The following is a 22,219-nucleotide window of genomic DNA, read 5'->3' as shown; positions in this document are numbered from 1 at the left end:
AGTATTTGGGGAACATTCTTTCAGGATTATAGTATGCAATATTACCCATATAATACACATTTCATTCATATCTTTTCAAATCAATCAAGAATTACAGAAAAAAACATGTTCTTGAATCTCCTGTCACCCTTTGAGCTTTTTTTGACATTTGAGAGAGAGAAAAAAAAATCCCACACCAAATCTTGAATGCCTCCAAGACTTCCGTGCTGATAAAAACCAGACTTAAGTTGTAAACAAATTAAAGACCAAAAACTTTCTTTTGGTATATTCTTTCAAGAACTTTATTGCTGTATGTGAGTTACTTGGTCCCTTTCACGGGGAGAAATTCTCTGTGTGCTGGGCTGAGCTGGGCCGTCCTGCACCTTGGCAAAGATGAGTGGGAGTGTGTGAGAGAGACTGAGCTGTCTCAATAGCCCAATGTTATGCTTTCAGCAAGCTTTTGAGAACAAAGTCTCTGTTTTTATTGCTCTCCCTGCCAGTGATTGCAGCTAGTTTCTTTCAGTAAGCCATCCTATGTCTTTGCACTGAGTGCCAAGGCAAGGCATCCCCTGAGCACTCTAAGCCCTTCACAGGGCCCTGAAATGAGGCCATTCTTAAGGCAATCCTCTCTCTCATTCTGCACGCACGCACGCACACACACACACACACACACACACACACACACACACACACACACACATTCTGGTAATCCTTTCCTGAATTCCAGAGAAGGCAGTGCATATAAAGCCTGAGAGAACAAAAGTTCTCTTATTACACCATTTTTTTTTCCTTCTTTAAACTATAAGTCATTATGCCAATGTAAGGGATTAAAGAAAACTATGCCTTTAGTTTCTGAAAACATATCTGGTACTCATGATATGCAAAGCATATGTCATAAAAATTGTCTTGAGATAAATTGCTTAAAATTTGTGGTTAAACATAAACTTGTACTAGATAAAGGCATAAATTGTTTCATACATGTGAAAAAAGATGAATGGCACAAAGTATATCCCAAATGGCAGTCTTGGCTATATCACAATACCTGGAGATAGTTATTAAATGCACAGATTTTCATTGGAATATCTCATTTAGTATGGATTCCATGAAAATGCCAATTTAAGTAGTTATTCTAGGCAATTCTTATCTGTACCTACTGTCAGAAATTGCTGGATGACTTCAACATTCCTTCTAATACAGAATCTGTGGTTATTTGTATTTTCTCATACTTTATTATGTACTTCTTTCCTCTAGTGCCTCTTCTTTCTGTTTCTCCTGCTTACCTTCCTTTATCTCCTTCTCCCTCTCCTTCTTCACCCCCATCTCTATTTATTACATTTTCCCCACACTGTGTACCTCTGTCCAGCTTATTTCTATCTAAATAAAGGGAAGAGGGACTAACAGTTTAATCATTACATTGGATCTTTTACATTTGCTCAGCCTTAGCTTCTTATATTTGCTTTTCTCATACTCTGCTAATACATCTGGTAATTTATGGCAAAAAGAGAAAATGAACCTTGGTATGTGATTTTTGTACTATTTGATACCTTTTGTGGTACAAGCATCCCATCTGTTATAGCTGATTTCAAGTTGTGGAAGTGATGTCATATGGAGTTGGGAAGACATAAAATCTACTGTTGCAAATTAGTGTGAGCTCACTCCAGTTCAATAGGAACTAGCCAATTTTTCCATCTTAAATTTTTATATTCGATTTTATGTAACTAATGAGTTAATGATAGTTAATTTTCTTCAAACCAAAGAAAATTTAGTCATTGCTACCATCGAAAAGCTTAGACTTTGTGGTTTTATGGGTTGGGTTTGAATTCCAGTATTATTATTTAAAACTGTGTGATGGATACTTAAATGATTGGTCCCAGTTTCCTTACTTTTAAAACAAACAGAACAATCATTAGTGAGGTTAAAAACAACATATGGATGAATAATATTAAAAAGGTTAACATAAACAATAGTAGCATTAGCATTAGTATTAGAAACATTCACAGTAACCTGGAGAATATTTCTAATGGGAGGTCAAAAGAGATCTCACAGTGGAACTTAAGGTTAATAATGACAGTCATCATTTTATTAAGTGCTCACTGTGTTCTGGGCATGATTCAACATGAATTATCTTATTTTAAAGGTACGTAAGGCATGTAAAGTTATTACTAAGCCAACAGTTCAAAATCAAACTCAGTTTCTCAAAAATTAATTTCATTTTTGACCTACAGTGGACAAATATCAAAATGACAAGTCTAGAAAGAAAGGATGGAGGATATGAAATCAATATCACACTTTCAAGCTTTGCACTTTTATTCAAATTAACTCACTTGCAAAATTATATCATATAAATCTACTATATGAAAGATAAAGAAACAAGGCACTAGGGGAGAAAGAGTTGCAAATTTGTGTAGAACAGTTTCTTTCTACTAGTAAAAGTGATACACTAAGGCATTAAACATTAGTTTAAAGCTAATTTTAACAAACTCTTGACTTATCTTGTATTTTTTAGATAGGAAGTCTTTCACCGGAGTGTCTTGTTCTCAGTCTTTTATTCAAAATGCATCACACTTTTCTTCTAATCTTCTCCGAAAATTGAAATAGTGGGAGCACATCCAAATTCATTTTATGAAGCTAGAATTACCACCATATCAATGACAGATAAGAGCATCACAAAATAAAGAAAACTCTAGGTCAATATGTCTGATTAACATAGTAGCAAAACTTCTTGATAAAATGTTAAGAAAACAAATGTGATTGCACATTTAATTGGAAAAATCAACATCATCAGTTAGAATTCATCATTAGGATGTGAAGATAATTCAATAGTGATGTCTCTATAAACATGTCATATGTTAATAAAGAACAAAAGTCACATCATTCTTTCAGTTTTTTAACTTTAAAAAATGTATTTAAATAACATCTTTTCATCTATTTTACATACTGACCACAGTTTCCCCTCCCTCCTCTCCTCTTGTTTTCCCTCCCCCCACTTCCCATCTACCCCTCTCCTGGTACACTCCTCCTCCATCTCCATTCAGAAAGGAACAGGCCTCCCATGAGCTTGAACAAAGCATCGCATACCAAGTTGAGGCAAGACCAATCTCTTCCCCCTGCAGCAAGGCTGGGCAAGGTAAGATGGCTTGATGTGGGGGGGCCCATTTCTGGAACCCACAAAGACGTAATTAATATTTTTTTTGTTTTGTTTTTTCGAGACAGGGTTTCTCTGTGTAGCTTTGCGCCTTTCCTGGAGCTCACTTGGTAGCCCAGGCTGTCCTCGAACTCACAGAGATTCACCTGGCTCTGCCTCCCGAGTGCTGGGATTAAAGGCGTGCGCCACCACCGCCCGGCCAAGACGTAATTAATTTTAACATGTCTTCATAATGAAAATTCTCAACAAGCTAAGTATGCGAGGAATGGGCCTTAACATTTAAAAAGTATGTTTAATAAGCCAACAACAGTTAGCATAGTAGTAAATGTGAAAATATTGAAAGCATTCTCTCTAAGATCAGGGCAAGAAAAAGATGCCCATGTTTACCACTTTGTTTCAGCAAAGTAATATGAGAACTTGTCATAGCCATCATGTATGTGAAAGAAATAATCCCAACTAATTTTCAACCAATGTCCTGATAACATATATTGGAGGAAGGAAAGAATAGAGTATTATTGTTATAGCAGAAGAGAAAGACAATCAAGATTATTTCCTTTGTTAGGATTCTTTTAACTGACCTTTTCAATCTCGGATATGGCAAGAAAAAAAAAGGTAATGGTTGTAGATAATCTTGCTTTTCAACTCTGGTGAATTGAAAAGTTCCAAGATTTGTAGGCATATGTCTCAGTGTTTCTATGAAGGAGTTTCTGAGATAATTTACCAAAGACAGATTGATGATAAACTTTAATCATCAATTTGGCACAACCTATAATTGTCTTGTAAGAGTCTCACTGAGGGATTGTCTATGATAGCTTTGGCTTCTGGGCATGTCTGTTTGAGGTTGTCTTAACTAACTTTATTGACTAGGAAGACCCAGACCACTCTAAGTGGCCCTATTTTTTAGGCAACAGGTCTTAAATGGTTCAAGAGCAAAAAAATGAGCTGAGCACAAGCAAGCAACTATGGATGTGTTCATTTTTCTCTCCTTTGACTGTGGATGTGATATGTCTAGCAGACATTCTTGTCACCTTAACTTCTCCACAGTAATGGACCTGAAATTGTGAGGTAAAATAATCTCCTTCTCCTCTATGTTGTGTTTGTCATTGTGTTTTATCTGAACAACAGAAGTAAAACTAGAGAAGGAATGATGATCCATCCTGATTGAAGATAGCATCATCTATAAGTTATAAACCTGTATAGAATGGGGAAAAAAGAAATCATACTATTTGGTGCAGACATATTATTTTTTTCACCCCACTGTCCTTAGCTATCATGATGTGATTTGATCAGCTCCATTGTGCCTTCTATTCCTTCATTCACAATATATTTATCTTTTTAAGTTGTGTAAGTCAAGGAATTTTTCACAGAGATATAGAAATCTAACTAATGTAGTAATGGAGTTCATGATTAATGTCAAATTGATGTGTTTTGCTGCTTTCTGCATCATTGGTTATTTTCCAAAGCAAGACAAAATACCCATTTACTGGTCTCACAAATGCATTGCATATGCTTATCTAAACAGGTGATAAGAAGTCCTTCTCTTAGAATGTGTAATCTGGCCCTAGTTTAAGGATCAGGGTATGATTTCCATAGTGCTAGTGATTCATATTTACTTTTTTCCCTATACACATAGCATTTTTACTACACTCATTTTCTTTCTGCCATGCTTCCTTGCCTATTTTCTATTTGTCTTTTTTGTTTATTCAGACTCTTCAGATATAATAAAGAGTTCTTATCTTATAAGCAACACAGGCAAAGGCAATAAATAAAATAATGTTATGCATGTCAACTAATGGAACCAAATGACATAATGCCAAGTTTAAAGTTAATAAAAAAATCTAGAGTTATTAAACTCTCCATTACATTGTATATTTTTTGTCAGTGGTGAGGAAAGGAGAGACTTCTATAACAGAAGAAATGCTGCTTTTACAATAAGAATTCAGGAGACAAATTTCAACCTAGCCTCTAACTTTTCAAGTGTTATTGCTTCTGCTGAAGAAGATAGCAAAGTACTCATGTCTTGACCCTCTGTATTGTTTTGAGTTCTTGAGAGCTGAGCACAGCTACTCAGCTACCCTTGACCAAACTATGTCCCTCCCCCATCAGTTAAGGTTGTCTTCTTCCACCAGTTGTTCCGCTTTTAGAGAGATATACATATGTGGAACAATGACAGAGAAAGGGAATACAAGTCTACTAGTGAGATCATTCAAATAGATTCTGGTGATTATTGGGATGACAGATGGTACAACCCACTCACCTTCATATCATCTATTGTTTTTGATGAAACATTAGATTCCTGTGTATCTATCTGTTAAAACTCAGGTTAAGAAAGAAAGAAAACTAACTCAAAGAACTGTGGGAAATAAAAAAGTAAACAGTATATTTGCTGAATTTATCTGACTATTCTGAAATTCATTTATGTAGAGCTTATCATAATCCTGACAAAAGATTATTCTACCTATATTAATTCTTTGTAATTCTTAAAATAATAGTTCTACTTAAATTCTTCATATACTTGGCTGAGTTCATACAATAATAATAATGTAGCTAGTCAATTGTGGTACCTGGGTTAAAGTCCACTCAAAAAACCAATGTTGTAAAAATGGTTTAAAGAAAAAAGACCCCAGTTCACTGGATATAAAACACAAGACAATTTTTCAGAAGGAGTTCATTTATATATGTAAAGATGTACTTCATTTGTCCCTTCTGCCATTTTCCACAGCCCACATATCTCATGCCACTTCCCAATTGATTTATCATCAAAACCCAATAAACTCATGCTAAAAGCTTAGAAAGCACCTTTGTCATCTGTCCTTCAACCTGCCTTTTTCTAATTATTATAGTTGGACTTTAGAGAAACAGAGTCCACTGATATCATTAACATATTTAAGTATTTTATCCTTTGCTTTCTTATACTTGTAAACAACAACAGCTAATCAAGTCAAAGATATAGCTATTTCTTTATACTTCTTTTTTTCTGTAATGGCAGCTAGCTATGCCATTCACTATAGCTAGGATGCCACTTTTAATATACTTGATTACTTTATAATATTGTTTATATGTGTATAGGCATGAATACATGAAACAGGTTCCTAAGGAGGCCACAGACATTGGATACTCTGGAGCTTGAAGTATAGGAAGTTGCAATCCACCTTATATAAGTGCTGAGAACCAAGCTCAAGTATGTTGCAAGGGCTGTATAAGCTCTTAACTGTGGAGTCATCAGATTTCCAACCTGATAGGATGACATTTCAAATCACTGTTCTAATTTCCTTATTAGTGCTGTGAGGAAAATACCCTGACAGAAAGCATTTACACATGCTATTCAATATTCTGTCTTGACTATCAGATCATCCTCACTCATTCTTCAGTAATAAACTTTAAATGCTTCTTTCTTACAGAGATATCTTAGTCCATTAAGAATGCAATAAGAAAGCACTACAAATAAACAATAGGCACAGTTCCTGGGTTATGGCAGAATTGTTGTCAAATTAAGGACAGCATATTCATAGCAAATATCTGCCTAATGATAGTTCAACTTTTCTAAAGACCCCAACTCCTAATATCATCACACTGGATCTTATGAATGGGGCATCATAAACCAGTCTGCTGTAACAAGAGTCATTCTCTAAAGCACCATTTTAAAGTAGACCTCACTGAAGATATCTGTAGAAAGCACCTCTACTTATATGAGTGATCATCACAATACCCAATTATATATGAAGGAATTGTTTTCAATTGATAAATAAAATTATATATATATATATATATATATGTGTGTGTGTGTGTGTGTGTGTGTGTGTGTGTATGTGTATACTTCAATATAAAACAGTAAATCAAGTTAAATAATATGCCATTACTTCACGTGCTTAGAAATTTTTGTGGTTAAGAACATATAAAATTAACACTAATACAAATATTCATTAATATAATATGCTGCCAATATCTGTAGTCATCACAAAGAATAATATATCTCTACAATTAATCCCTCCCTTTCTAACTAAAATTCTTTATAATTTGACCTCTATTTCCTTATCTAACCCTAGGCTATGCCATATTCTACCTTTTCTTTATATAAGTTTATCTTGTGCAATACACTTAGGAAGCTATGCCATACAGGATTTGTCTAGTTAGTGCTCTAGGTGGCAGCATGAACCTGAGAGAGCAGGCCTAAAAATGTGGTGGACAAAAGTCTCATGCAATAGTCAACTTTATTCAGGGCATCAAACAATTTATATTCTGAGGGCATTCTAAGGGTTAAGCAAGGTCATGTGAGCAAAGTTCACTTGACTTCAAGTTGTATACAGTCACAAGGACAAGGTCACAGGAGTTTAGGCTATATTACAGTCATAAGGAAAACTCATGCTTGGAAACATCATTTTGAAAAAAATGGATAAGATGATGGGTAATCTGAAGCAAAACTCACCCCTATTTACTACTCATGTGAGGGGCACAAAAGCACTTTCTAAGAACAAATCCATATTATGGAGGAACAAAGGTTTTAAGTCTTGGTTTACTTTGAGTTTTCTCATAAGCTCTCAGAAATCTCCTCACAGCTTCATTCATGGACTGTGTTCCAACACTTGTCCTTCTACACTTTGCTTTCTTCATTTAACATATTATCCTCCAATGACGGAAATAAAAAATGACAGCATTTCATGGGTCTGTACCAGGTCTTCTGCATATATATTAATAGATTTCAGTTTAGTATTTTTATGGGACATCCGATGTCTGAATAAGTGGGTTTCTGACTCTTGTGCCTTCTCTGGGGCTCATTTCCTACTGTTGGTTTGCCTTGTCTAACTTTGATATGATTTTTTTTTATCGTATATTTTATTTTATCATTTTTGGTTATTATCTCTTAGATACTGTTCTCTCCTAATGAGAGATCTGGGGGGAAGGGAGGTAGGGGAAGAACTGGGAGGAGTATAAGGCTGGGAGACTATAATTAGGATATATTGGATGAGAACAGAATCTACGTTCAATAAAAGGGAAAAAATTTCAAATGACAGCATTTCAAGTCCCCCTTATTTGTTGAGATTGAGTAATATCCTGTGTTCTCTCTCTCTCTCTCTCTCTCTCTCTCTCTCTCTCTCTCTCTCTCTCTCATGCACACACACACACACACACACACACACACACATATATATATATATATATATATATATATATATATATATATATATATACTGTTTGATTTTCCACTCATTCATTGATGAACACTTAAGACTCTTTACCTGCTCTGTTGTAAATAGTATTATAATCAATATTAGCACAGTATTTTTATTATTATTGAGAGATTTTCTATCCATTTTATATACCAACCATAGATTCCCCTCTCCTCCCTTCTCTTGCCCCCCAGCCTTTCCTCCAACCCCACCACCCATTCTCACCACCTCCAATGCAAGGTCACCCATAGGGAGTCAGCAGAGCCTGGTATATTCAGTTAAGGCAGGTCCAAGTCCCTCCTCCCTGGCTCAAAGCTGTGTGTAAGTGAAGGAGAAATAGATGAGATCTACATGAGCAAGCTGGGGGTGAGGGGGGTAATGGAGGGCAAGGGATGGGGGATGAGAACATACAGGAATGGGAGGTTCAAGTTGGAACAGGGACAGAGTGGAAGAACAAGGAAAGAGATACCATGATAAATGAAGTGCAGTATTTTTTAATACTCTTATTTCAGTCCATTTAGATGCATATCCAGAAGTGAAAGTGGTGGCCATATGGTAATTCTTTTCTTTTGTTTTTATGGGAAGCTTCCACACGTTTTCACACTTTCTATATTCATTTGTAGTCTTACTATCTATACATGGAGGTTCCTAAATCTCTTTGTCTTCATCAACACTTGCCTTTCATATTTTAGTACTAGCTATTTTAATGGGTGTTAGATATAACATTGTGGTTTTAATTTGCATTTCCTAGTGGATTCATAATAGTGACCATTTAAAAATTATAAAATTATATTTTTGGCCTAAATGATATTCAAATAAGAACTGAGTCTTTGGTTCCAAACTGTGTAATCTTATATTTGAAAAACCTGAGACTCCACCTAAAACAGAAATAATAATTTCAATAAATTTTCATGCTACAAAATCATTATACAAGAATCTGCAGCATTTTTTGTTAACAATAAAAATAAAAATCAGAAATTAAAAGATAATTCTATTCACAATAATCTAAAAAGGATACATACTTAGTAATAAACTTAAAATACAATACTTGTCAAAATCCCCATGTTATTTTTCACAGGAACTCGATAGGCAGACAAAGTCAAAATTTACATGGAACTGTAAAGGACCTAATAAACACCACAATGTCAATCAAAGTTGAAGGCTTCACACTGTGGTGTTCAAAATTATATTATAATGTTATAATAATCAAAACTGAATGGCACTGACATAGAAACACACACATAGAGCACTGAAATAAGAACTTCACAAATAAATTCAAGAATTTATGATTAGTGTATTTTTGAAAAAGATACCAATATGCTAAATAGCTAAGGAACAATCTATTAAAGGATGTTGGGTAAATCTGGATGTCCACATGCAGATAAATGATAGCTGACCTGTATCTTATTCATTTCATGTACAAGAATCAACTCAGAATATATCAGAGCCTTGAATGTAAAATCAGAAACTGTAAAACTACTAGAAACAGAAAAGGAAATTTTGGACAGAAGCAGTATCATTATTAGTGAAGTCTATATGAAGCATCATTATTGCTAGCTAAAAAGAACAAGAGGAATAGTCTATGACCTTGGTCTACAGAATAATGTCATCTTGAAAATGGTCCCAAAGAATAGAAAATAGCAAAAATCAACATGTGAAATTGTGACAGCCTTTCAAGTTTTGCACATCAAAGGGAACACTTAACAGAATAAAGACATAGGTACTGTTTTGATAACAAGAAACAATAACTCTTACACATATGCAAAAGACCAGCTCAAAGAATTCTCAAAGAAATGCATACAAATGCCTGTCCATACTTAACGTTAATGTCATCAATGGAGAAATGAAAACATACTGTGTTCCAAAGTTGAAGTGAATGTCTTGTAGACTTCATCTAGCTGGTGTTTTTTGTTTGTTTTTAACTCTCTAGCCACATTGTGTTTTTTCATTGGAAAAGTTAATATATTTACATTTATGGTAATTGTTTACATGTAAAAATTGGATAATACCATTTTGTCTTTGATGGTTTTGGTTTTGTTTCTTTAGTTGTTTATTTATTTTAGAGCCTTTATTCTGCCTCTCGTCTTCTTTTGTGATAAAATAATTTTTTTCTTTTCTTTATTTTATTTTACAATACTATTCAGTTCTACATAACAGCCACAGATTCCCTTGTTCTCCCCTTCCTGCCACCCTCCCCTTCCCCCCAGCACACCCCCCATTCCCACCACCTCCAGATCAAGGCCACCCCCGAGGACTGAGATCGACCTGATAGACTCAGTCAAGGCAGGTCCAGTCCCCTCCTCCCCGATTAAGGCAAGCGTCCCTGTATAAGTCCCAGGTTTCAAACAGCTATGTCATGCAGTGAGCCCAGGACCTGGTACCACTACCTAGATGCCTCCCAAACACATCAAGCCAATCAACTGTCTCACCTACTCAGAGGATCTGATCTAGTTGGGGGCCCCTCAGCCTTTGGTTCATAGTTCATGCGTTTCCATTCATTTGGTTATTTGTCCCTGTGCTTTATCCAACCTTGGTTTCAACAATTCTCGCTCATATAAACCCTCCTCATTCTTGCTAATTAGACTCCCAGCGCTCCAGCTGGGGCCTAGCCATGGATGTCTGCATCCAGATTCCTCAGTACTTGGATGGGATCTCTGGCACAACTATTTGGGTGTTTGGCCATCCCATTACCAGAGTAGGTCAGTCCCAGCTATCTTTCGGCCATTGACAGCAGTCTTTTGTGGGGGTATCTTTGTGGATTTCTGTGGGCCTCTTTAGCTCTTTGTTTCTTGCTTTTCTCATGTGGTTTTCATTTACCATGGTCTCCTATTCCTTGTTCTCCCTCTCTGTTCTTGATCCAGGTGGCATTTCCCGCTCTCTTTCCCTCGACGCTCGCCGTTCATTGCTCCCACTCATGTCCAGGCTGTTCATGTAGATCTCATCCATTTCTTCATCATTGGGTGATCCCCGTGTCTTTCTTGGGGTCCTGTTTTCCAGGTAGCCTCACTGGTGATGTGAGTAGCAGTCCAGTCATCCTTGTTCCACCTCTAGCATCCTCCTATGAGTGAGTACATACCATATTTGTCTTTCTGAGTCTGGGTTACCTCACTCAGGATGATTTTTTCTAGATCCATCCATTTGACTTCAAACTTCATGATGTCATTGTTTTTCTCTGATGAGAAATGTGCCACAATTTATTTATCAATTCCTGAGTTGAAGGGCATCAAGGTTGTTTCCAGGTTTTTGGCTATTACAAACAATGCTGATATAAACATAGCTGAGCAAGTGAGCATTTCTTGGGTATATGCCCAAGAGTGGTATAGCTGGATCTTGGGGGAGATAGATTCCCAATTTTCGAAGAAAGCGCCATATTGATTTCCAAAGTGGTTGTACAAGCTTGCATTCCCACCAGCAGTGAAGGAGAGTTCCCCTAGTTCCACATCCTCTCCAGCATAAAGTGTCCTCAGTATTTTTGATCTTAGCCATTCTGACAGGCAAAAAGTGATATCTCAGAGTTGTTTTGATTTGCATTTCCCTGATGATTAGGGATGTTGAGCAATTCCTTAAATGTCTTTCAGCCATTTGTTTCCTCTGTTGAGAATTCTCTGTTTAGTTCTATAGCCCATTTCTTAATTGGACTGTTGGTTGTTTTGATGTCTAATTTCTTGAGCTCCATATATATTCTGGATATCAGTTCTCTCTCAGATGTGGGGTTGGTGAAGATCTTTTCCCATTCTGTAGGCTGCCGCTTTGCCTTGTTGACTGTATCCTTTGCTCTACAAAAGCTTCTCAGTTTCAAGAGGTCCCATTGATCGATTGTTTCTCTCAGTGCCTGTGCTACTGGTGTTATATTTAGGAAGTGATCTCCTATGCCAATGCATTCAAGACTCCTTCCTACTTTCTCTTCCAGCAGGTTCAGAGTAGCTGGATTTATGTTGAGGTCTTTGATCCACTTGGACTTAAGTTTTGTGCACGGTGACAGATATGGATCTATTTGAAGCCTTCTACATGTTGATATCCAGTTGTGCCAGCACCATTTGTTGAAGATGCTTTCTTTTTTCCATTGTACCCTTTTGGCTTCTTTGTCAAAAATTATATGTTCATAGGTGTGTGGGTTAATGTCAGGGTCTTCAATTTGATTCCATTGGTGCACATGTCGTTTTTTATGCCAATACCAAGCTATTTTTATTACTGTAGCTCTATAGTAGAGCTTGAAGTCAGGGATTGTGATGCCTCCAGAGGTTGTTTTATTGTACAGGATTCTTTTGGCTATCCTGGGTTTTTTGTTTTTCCATATGAAGTTGAGTATTATTCTTTCCAGGTCTGTGAAGAATTGTGTTGGTATTTTGATGGGGATTGCATTGAATCTGTAGATTGCTTTTGGTAAGATTGCCATTTTTACTCTGTTAACCTGCCTATCCATGAGCATGGGAGATCTTTCCATTTTCTGACATATTCTTCAATTTCTTTTTTCAGGGACTTAATCATTTGCTTGGTTAGTGTTACCCCAAGGTATTTTATGTCATTTGTGGCTATTGTAAAGGGTGATGTATCTCTAATTGCCTTCTCAGCTTCTTTGTCCATTTTATATAGGAGGGCTACTGATTTTTTTGAATTGATCTTGTATCCTGCTATGTTGCTGAAGGTGTTTATAAGCTTTATCAGTTCCTGGGTGGAATCTTTGGGGTCACTCAAGTATACTATCATGTCATCTGCAAATAGGGAAAGCTTGACTTCTTCCTTTCCAATTTGTATCCCCTTAATCTCCTTATGTTGTCTTATTTCTCTAGCTAGAACTTCAAGTACTATATTGAATAAGTATGGGGAGAGTGGACAGCCTTGCCTTGTTCCTGATTTTGGTGGAATTGCTTTGAGTTTCTCTCTATTTAATTTGATGTTGGCTGTTGGCTTGTTGTAATTTGCCTTTATTATGTTTAGGTATGTTCCCTGTATTCCTGATCGCTCTAAGACTTTTATCATGAAGGGGTGTTGGATTTTGTCAAATGCCTTTTCTGCATCTAGTGAGATGATCATGTGTTTTTTTTTCTTTGAGTTTGTTTATATGGTGCATTACATTGATGGACTTTCGTATGTTGAACCACCCTTGCATCCCTCGGATGAAGCCTACTTGATCATGGTGGATAATTGTTCTGATGTATTCTTGAGGTCTGTTTGCCAGTATTTTATTGAGTATTTTTGCATCAATGTTCATGAGGGAGATTGGTCTGTAGTTCTCTTTCTTTGTTGCATCCTTGTTTGGTTTAGGAATCAGGTAATTGTAGCCTCATAGAAGGAGTTTGGTAATGTTCCTTCTGTTTCTATTATGTGGAACAATTTTGAGAGTATTGGTCTTAACTCTTCTTTGAAGATCTGGTAGAATTCTGTGCTGAAACCATCTGGTCCTGAGTTTTTTTTTGTTGGGAGACTTTTAATTACTGTTTCTATTTACTTGGGGGTTATTGGACTATTTAAATAGTTCATCTTGTCTTGATTTAACTTAGGTATATGGTACCTATCCAGTAAACTGTCTATTTCTTTTAGGTTTTCCAGTTTTGTGGAGTAGAGGTTTTTGAAATATGACCTGATAATTCTCTGGATTTCCTCAATGTCTGTTGTTATGTTCCCATTTTCAGGTCTTGGACTGTTTCCTTTATTTGTTTCATTCCTTTTTCATGATTTTCTTTCATTACTTTATTGTTTTCTTCCAGTAATTTATTTTTTCCAGGACTTTATTTTTTTCTTCTAATTTAGCTCTTTATTAAACCAATGAGAGCAACACACCTTCCAGTATACAAAAAGATTGTTCCACAGCACCCACAAAAATACCAAGCTATAACATATGCACAGAGGACCATGTGTAGACCCATGAATGCACGCTGTTTCAGCCTCTATTAACCCATAGGAGCTATGCTTAGTTTATTCAGTGGGCCATGCTCTCTTGGTGTCCTCCATCTCCTACAACCCCTACAATCTTTTCTGTAGGCAGAGTTTTCCCGTCCTGGGAGCCACTTTCAAATCACCACACAGAGGCTTATATTAATTGTAAATACTCAACCAATAGCTATGGCTTGTTACTAGCTAACTCTAACACTGAAATTAACCCATAATCTACCTATGTTTTGCCATGTGGCTCATGGCTTGTTTTCACATGTCTTGCATATTTGATGGCTGGCTGGCATGTAGCTGTAGTTTTCCTGCCTTGCCCACAGTCAGGACAAATCTTTGTCACCTGCCAGTCCCACAGCCGCTCAGACCCAACCAAGTAAACATAGAGACTTATATTGCTTACAAACTGTATGGCCGTGGCAGGCTTCTTGCTAACTGTTCTTATAGCTTAAATTAATCCATTTCCATAAATCTATGCCTTGCCACATGGCTGGTGGCTTACCGGCATCTTCACATGCTGCTGGTCATGGCTGCGGCTGGCAGTGTCTCTCCTTCTGCCTTCCTGTTCTCCTTTTCTCCTCTCTGTTAGTCCCGCCTATACTTCTCTCCTAGCCACGGCCAAACAGGTTTTATTTATTGACCAATCAGAGCAATTTGACAAACAGACCATCCCCCAGCACAGCCAAGTGCAGACCATCTCAGACACCTGCACTCAGGCTTGTGGTCCTAATCATCCTCTATGCGGACCTGCTGGGTAAAGCCATGGGGAACCCGAAAACGGGCTCCCACAAGACATACACAACATCCCACAGCACTGGCATCTCTCTTGACTCCCCTGACTCTGCCTTTCTTCTTCCCATCATTCTCACTTAGGCTTTTTCACCTAACTTCCTGCCTAGCTACTGGTCTGTCAACTTTTTATTAACCAATGAGAATACTACATATTCATAGTGTAGAAAGGATTGTTCCACAGCACTTTTCTCCCCTGCTCCACATCACAGAGGGAGCAGGCCCAATGGAGACCTCCAATTTAGACTCTGTATGTCTGGCTCTGGGTTTCTGCATCCACTCCTATCAGCTGCCAGGGAACCCATTTTGATGAAGACTAGACAAGGCACTGATCCTGAGTCTCTGGTCTATCCACTCCCTAGTTCTTGGCCATCTGGTCAGTATAGGGCATGGACTTAAACCAAATATTGGCTGATAATTCCCACAAGTTCTGAGCCACCATTGCCTCAGCACATCTTACAGTCAGAACAAATTGTAGGTGGATGGTTTCGTGGCTAGTTTGGTGTCCAGGTTTCTCTTTCCCTAGCCTGCAGAGTGCCTTTTCATGCAAAAGAAACTAGAACATATGGGTAAAGTAGATTATATGGGTGACCTGGGGACAGGAGTAAGATGGATCAGGTAGGGCATGGCAAAAGAAAGAGTACAGGGAGAGAAAGCAAGAATTGGTGGGCACTTGGGGAGTGGTATAAAAACCTAGAGCAGTAGAAACTTCCTGGAATCTGTGACGGTGACCTGAGTGAGGACTCCTAGTAGTGGAGGATATGGAGTCTGAACTGGCCATTTTTGTAGCCAGGTAAGGTTTCCAGTGGTGGGACTGGGTTTCATTTAGTTGAGTTGTCGGTCAAAGAGGTCCCATAGAGATCCCTTTACAACCTAGGCTAATGCTAGGACAGAAGGTGGCTCTCTGAAAACTGACAGTGGGGTCCTGAGGACAACTTCCACATAGTTCATTGAACATAAAGAAGTCATTTTTGTCTTACTCATACAATACTAGAATATTCTGGATTTGATTTTACACTTATGTGTACCAATACACTTTATAATTTACTAGCAAGTATCTATTTTTTATTTATTTATTCTTTCATTTACATACCAACTATAGTTCCCCCTCCTCCAAAGTGCCTGGTTTGGGGAAAGCTGCCAGCAACCTCTGATCAACAGGGCCTTACTATATTTCTTGGTTGATTGTTTAATATATATCTTTCCAACTGTATCAAAGACAACAGGAGGGAAAGACTGTATAGGCAGCAAAGTTAAAGATTGAATTGATACAGAGTTGTAGGTTCTCAGTAAATACTTAGTGAGCAAATGAATGAAAGGATCAGCTAAATACCCAATGTTGCTGTTATAATACCCAATGTTGTTAGTTCAACAAGTTGAGTGATCTCTTATAAGATACCTTCTCATTTTAACAGTCTGTCACTTTTTACATTGGCTCTGGTCAAAGTTCCCTTTCTACTTCTCCTATCAGGTATCTTTTTAAAAAGATTATCTTCCATAGCTTTTATCTACTCAGTGACACTTTCTGGACATCATGATTCTTTGTATGCTATTTTGACATGATCTCTTCCAGTCCACATACCTCTTTGTTGATAACTCTGATGGCTCCATACAGTTAGCCAAAATATTGTCCTTAGTTTTCAGATAATGTGAACTGCTGCTGAAAATCATCACTTTTAGCTTCAAATCCATCACAATCAGAGATATTCTCATTCTTTGCTCCAAACTTTCTTCTATTTTTCTATTTTCTATTTCTTTTCATATGTAGAAGTATGTTGCCCCATCACTATGCAAATAGCTATTATAGCATTACAACATTTATTTTAAATTCTGTACTTTAATATCATTACATTAACAAATTTTATATTTGGCCCTTTCTCTTTTATCTTTGTGGTCTTCATACCTTAAGACAGTGTGTGATGTAGAGTTGGTCCTTTGATATGCTTAGTGAAGTGAATTTATGTGTGGATGTCATAATTATCTTTGCAGATTCCTTTACTCAACCCCTTACAGTCAAATTTCACTTCCCCATGTGTGTTATTCAATAAACCACTAGATTACATGGACTCCATGTGAGAATTTCTCTTTTATAATCTCTTTGCCTTTATCCAGAGCCCTTCACACAAACTATTTCAGCAGTCCCTAAACTGTTGACTAAATATGCCTTTTTCCAACAATATACCCTTTAAAACCTACTTTTATTTAAATTTTTTAAAAATGAACATAATATTTGCAATTGTAACCATTTTTAAATTCACAATTCAGTGGCATGAATTACATTCAAGATATTAATTACACTCATGATAGTCATTAATTACACTCATGATATTAATTACATTTGTGGTATTCATTGATTACATTTGCAGTATTCATTCAATAACTATATTTATGATATTCATTAATTACATTAATTGTATTTATTTATTATATTCATGATATTATGTCCTGATACTACTGTCCATTAGTGGGACTTTTCCATCACACAAAACAGAAATTCTGTACTTAGGAAATCATTGCTCTATATTCCTTTCTTCTCCATCTTGAGATAACACCTAATCTTTCTGTCTCTATGAATTTGTATATTCTATATATTTCATGTAATAAAATTCTATAGTATTTGTTCTTTTTTAATGTAAAAACATTTTATGTACAACTGCAAAAGAAATAATACACAGATAGCTTGAACATAAAAACAGGTTATGATTTAAAAGTACAGGGTTTTTTGAAACTGGAAAATATTTTCTCTGTAGAAAATAGTAAAAATGATAACATTTTCCAATAAGCCTTTTTTAAGCCAAATAATAGCTTAATTATATATATAAATATCGATTAGATTCTGGGATACAGAAGAAACCTATCTTCATCTGTTCAGAGAACTATGTTTTACTTAATTTGTGTAAGTGAGATTCCTATTCATCTTCCCTTTCACTGTTTGATTCATGGCAAACATTTTTCTATAGGCTAATCCATAACCTAAAAAGATTTTAGCCTCCCTTCCTGAAAGTACAGCCAGCATATTCTTTCATCAGCTTGATATGGTACAAATTCTTATAATAATAGTGAAAAGTTTCACTAAAGCTTGCTCAGTGATTGGGCAAAACCAAAACTTATTATAAGCCACAGTCATCCTAGGGTCCCCCTGCTAGGTAGCCTCCATGGATCTGTGGGCTTCAGTCTGATTGTCCTTTACTTTATATCTAGTATCCACTTATGAATGAGTACAAACCATGTTTGTCCTTCTGAGTCTGGGTTACCTCACTCAGGATGATATTTTTCTAGTTCTATCCCTTTTCCATGCAAATTTCATGATGTCATTGTTTTGCTCTGCTGAGGAGTACTCCATTATGTTTATGTACCACATTTTCTTAATCCATTCTTCTCACTGAGAATATTTGGTTTATTTATATTTCTGTGTGCACTTCTGAGTGCCACACTGTGAGTGTGGAGGTCAGATGACACTCTGTAGAAGTTGGTTCTCTTCTAGCATGTGGATTCCAGGAATCCACCTTGGGTCCTCAGGCATGTGGCAAACATCTTGATGGCTCCTATTCCATTATTTTTATTTTTTATATTGTTGATTTTGTCTTATTGAGGAACTGCAAATGCATGCCATGTATTCAAGCCCAGAACCACTGTACTAAAAACAAAGCTCCATGTTAACCTTTCATTGTATCACTGCCTGGCTCTCTCTTTTTCTTTTTGTTTTATTATTAGTGTGAATGTGCCCCAGGCTGGCTTGGGATTTTTTATGTACCTGAGATTACAGATGTGTACCTCCATACCTGCAAGATTTTCTTTGTAAGGATTTTTATCATTATTGTTGTTAACGTTTATTTCTGGAACTTATGTGATGGTGGTGGTGGTGGTGGTGGTGGTGGTGGTGGTGGTGGTGGGTGCTGAAGTTTTCCTATGGTATATAATGTCTGAGTGATTAGAGAGAGCCCTGGGCTCCTGAGATGTTTTCCAGAGTGTGAGGGCAGATCTTTATTCCCACATATTTAATAGAAGTTCAGAAGACTGGAGAGACTGTACGCATATTAGTGAACAAGACAAATCAACTTCTCAAGCTACTTTATTTTGATTGGAAGAGGCCTTAAGTGAATTAATGTACAAATATGTCATATCTTTTGAGACACTGTTAAGTGCTAAGTGAGAAAATTAAAGCAAGGTAAGTAGATACATAATGACATAAATGGATCTTTCAAGTGTTATTTAAGAAATAATTTCATTGTGAGTCAAGTAAAATGTGCTTTAAGAGGCAACATCTGAATAAAGTAAAAGAGTAAATCATACATATATCTCTGGAAAAAATGCAACATAAGGTATGTGTTTGGCTGGAAGCTTACTTTGTGTAACTCATGTGACTGATGTAAATGAAGAAGAGATGAGAATCAGTCATGTAGGAAAGAATTTTATCCTCAGCATATTTTTAATTCTTTGGGATGTTCTATATGCTGTGAATGTGTTGCTCTGATTGGTTGATAAATAAAATTCTGATTGGCCAGTAGCCAGGATAGGTAGGATAAAGAGAGAAGGAGATTTCTGGGAAGTGGAAGGCTGAGTTGGGAGATGCCTGCTGTCCAGGGAGCAGCATGTAATGGCACACAAGTAAAGCCACAGAACATGTGTCAACATATAGAGTAACAGAAATGGGCTGAGTTTGAGTGGAGGAGCTAGTCAGTGGTAGGTCTGAGCTAATGGCTGAGCAGTTTTTTTTTTTTTGTTTTGTTTTGGTTTGGTTTGGTTTTTTTTTTTTTTTTTTTTTTTTTTTTTTTTTTTTTTTTTTTTTCGAGACAGGGTTTCTCTGTGTAGCTTTGCGCCTTTCCTGGAACTCGCTTTGGAGACCAGGCTGGCCTCGAACTCACAGAGATCCACCTGCCTCTGCCTCCCGAGTGCTGGGATTAAAGGCATGCGCCACCACTGCCCGGAAATTTTAATTAATATAAGTCTTTGTGTGTTTACTTGGATCTGAGCAGCTGCAGGACCAGGCAGGACACAGGAAAACTTCCAGCTACAATTCTTACTGAATTGAAAGCAGTATAGTGCCATCTAACACTGTAAAATGTGCTTGTATGACTAATTGTGTCTTGGGTATATATCACTCTATCACTGCACAATAATATCAAGGAACAAACTATTCTAAAACTAAAATACATACAAACTTCAGAATTACTTCTTCCTTAAGCATTTGAAAATTGACTATGATGATGCCAAATTCTACTCCATGTGTCTTTTTCTTTTTGGATGCATAGCTATTTAAGACACTGTCCTCTTATAAAATAAAAGCACAAGTAAACAAAACCTAATACAGAGACATATTTCAAGTTACTGTTCATATTGTGTATACTAATATCTCTCATGGAATTAAAAATGTTTCTAATGTATACAAAGACATGGCACTATAGATACAGAAATATGTCAAGATGTTGCTATAGTCCCTATGAGAAATTAGACTCATTTGTACCAGGATTCAGTGAGAAATTAATTGATTAAAGACACAATTTAAAGGCAAAGCTTGCACAGACTAATGGTAATTTGTGGTGAGAGATAAGACCAGAGCATGTCCTTCAGCTTTTTCATTTGGGTCATTGGTTTCATTGACATGAGGTGCCTTTTACTAAGATTGGGAAGACTGAAAAAGAACAAGATTTTAATTCTTGGATAAATTAAATTAAACATCTTTAAAAACAATTAAGTAAAAATGATTATGAGGCAACTGGCAAGATGAGTCTGAAAGCTGGAAAAGTAGTAGAGATATATGTTTAGAATTCATAGACTTAGATACCATCATTTTAGTCCCCAGTTTTTCTGGTATCATCTACTGCTACTTTGTTTCCAATATCTCTATACTGTAAGTGAATCTTCAGTTCTTTATCATTCTCAAAACGTATCTGCATTTTCACATCTCTACTTTATTTATAGTAATGTTTTTGCTTGAAATCCCCTATTTCTTAAGCCCATTTATAATTCACCCCTTGCAAGACAAGGTTCATGTGGCATCCTGAATATGACTTTTCCATAGTTGGCCTTTGACCTCACTTTGTGGCTCAGGCTGACCTCAAATTTGTAATCCTACTGCCCCAGCTTCCTGATATACACAATGTATACAACAAGAAATAGCCCTTACTTTTTTTCTAATATGCCACCTACAGGAGTTCTCATACTCAGTTTCTAATAGGACAGCAGTGACAGTGAAGGGTAAGGTTTTTAAACTCAGCTCTTAGCTATTCCTCTGACCACTTGGCTTTTAACTCTGTATTTGGTTCTGTGTTTTTTATTTAACAAGATGGTTACATCTATAGGCTCACTTTCACCCAAACTGCTTTCTGTGGTCCCATGAAATTTCCAATCAACATCTATAAGCATCTACATCATGATTAGAAAGCTATTTCCTCAGTCTGACATTTCATTGCCCAAGTGGCAAAATTGATCCAAGTATTGTAATTCTCAAGTTCAAAGATATACTGACAACATTTCTACTTGCCCATATGGCTTGTGCTGGTAACTTTTAGATGTGAACTTGACATGAGCTAGAATTACCTGGAAAGAGGATCTTAATGAAGAATTATCTATATCAAGTTGGCCTATGGGCATGCCTGTGGGGATTGTCTATATTTTAATTGATATAGAAAGACTGACCAAACTGCCATTCCCTAGCCAGAAACTCCTAAACAGTACAAGAGAGGATAAATCATGCAATGATGCATCTGTTTCTCTTTGCTGTTTGCTCTCAACTCTGGAGGTGATGTCTTAAGTTTTTGCCTTCACTTCCTTGTGATAATTGACTGGCTGTAACATGGAATTGTAAGGCAAATGAACCCTTTCTTCACTATGCTCCATTTAGTCAGGATATTTTGTCATGGCAACATAAATGACATCATAACATGTTTGCATTATTTGTTAACCCATGATTTTTTGAAAGCAAGAACTTGATCTCATGCTGATGAGATTGATCAACAGGTAAAGTCACTTACTCCCAAGCTTACAGATCTCAGTCAAATTCCCAGAAGCCACATGCTTGAAGGAGAGTATCAGTTCCAACTATTTGTCCTTTGACTTAGACAAGATTGATATGGCATAGGTGTCTCCTCCCCCCAATTAAAACAGCTGATCTAAATCATATTGTCTTGTCATACCTTTCTGCAAATTACTGCTTTTGCATTTAATTATTTTTCCACTTGCATTTAAATGTATGTCATCATCATAGATTTCATAGGTACATTTTCAAGGTAGTATTTATGGAACATCCAAT

The sequence above is a fragment of the Peromyscus leucopus genome, chromosome X (assembly GCF_004664715.2).
Source record: "Peromyscus leucopus breed LL Stock chromosome X, UCI_PerLeu_2.1, whole genome shotgun sequence".
NCBI lineage: Eukaryota > Metazoa > Chordata > Mammalia > Rodentia > Cricetidae > Peromyscus > Peromyscus leucopus.
This window is presented reverse-complemented; position numbering follows the sequence as displayed.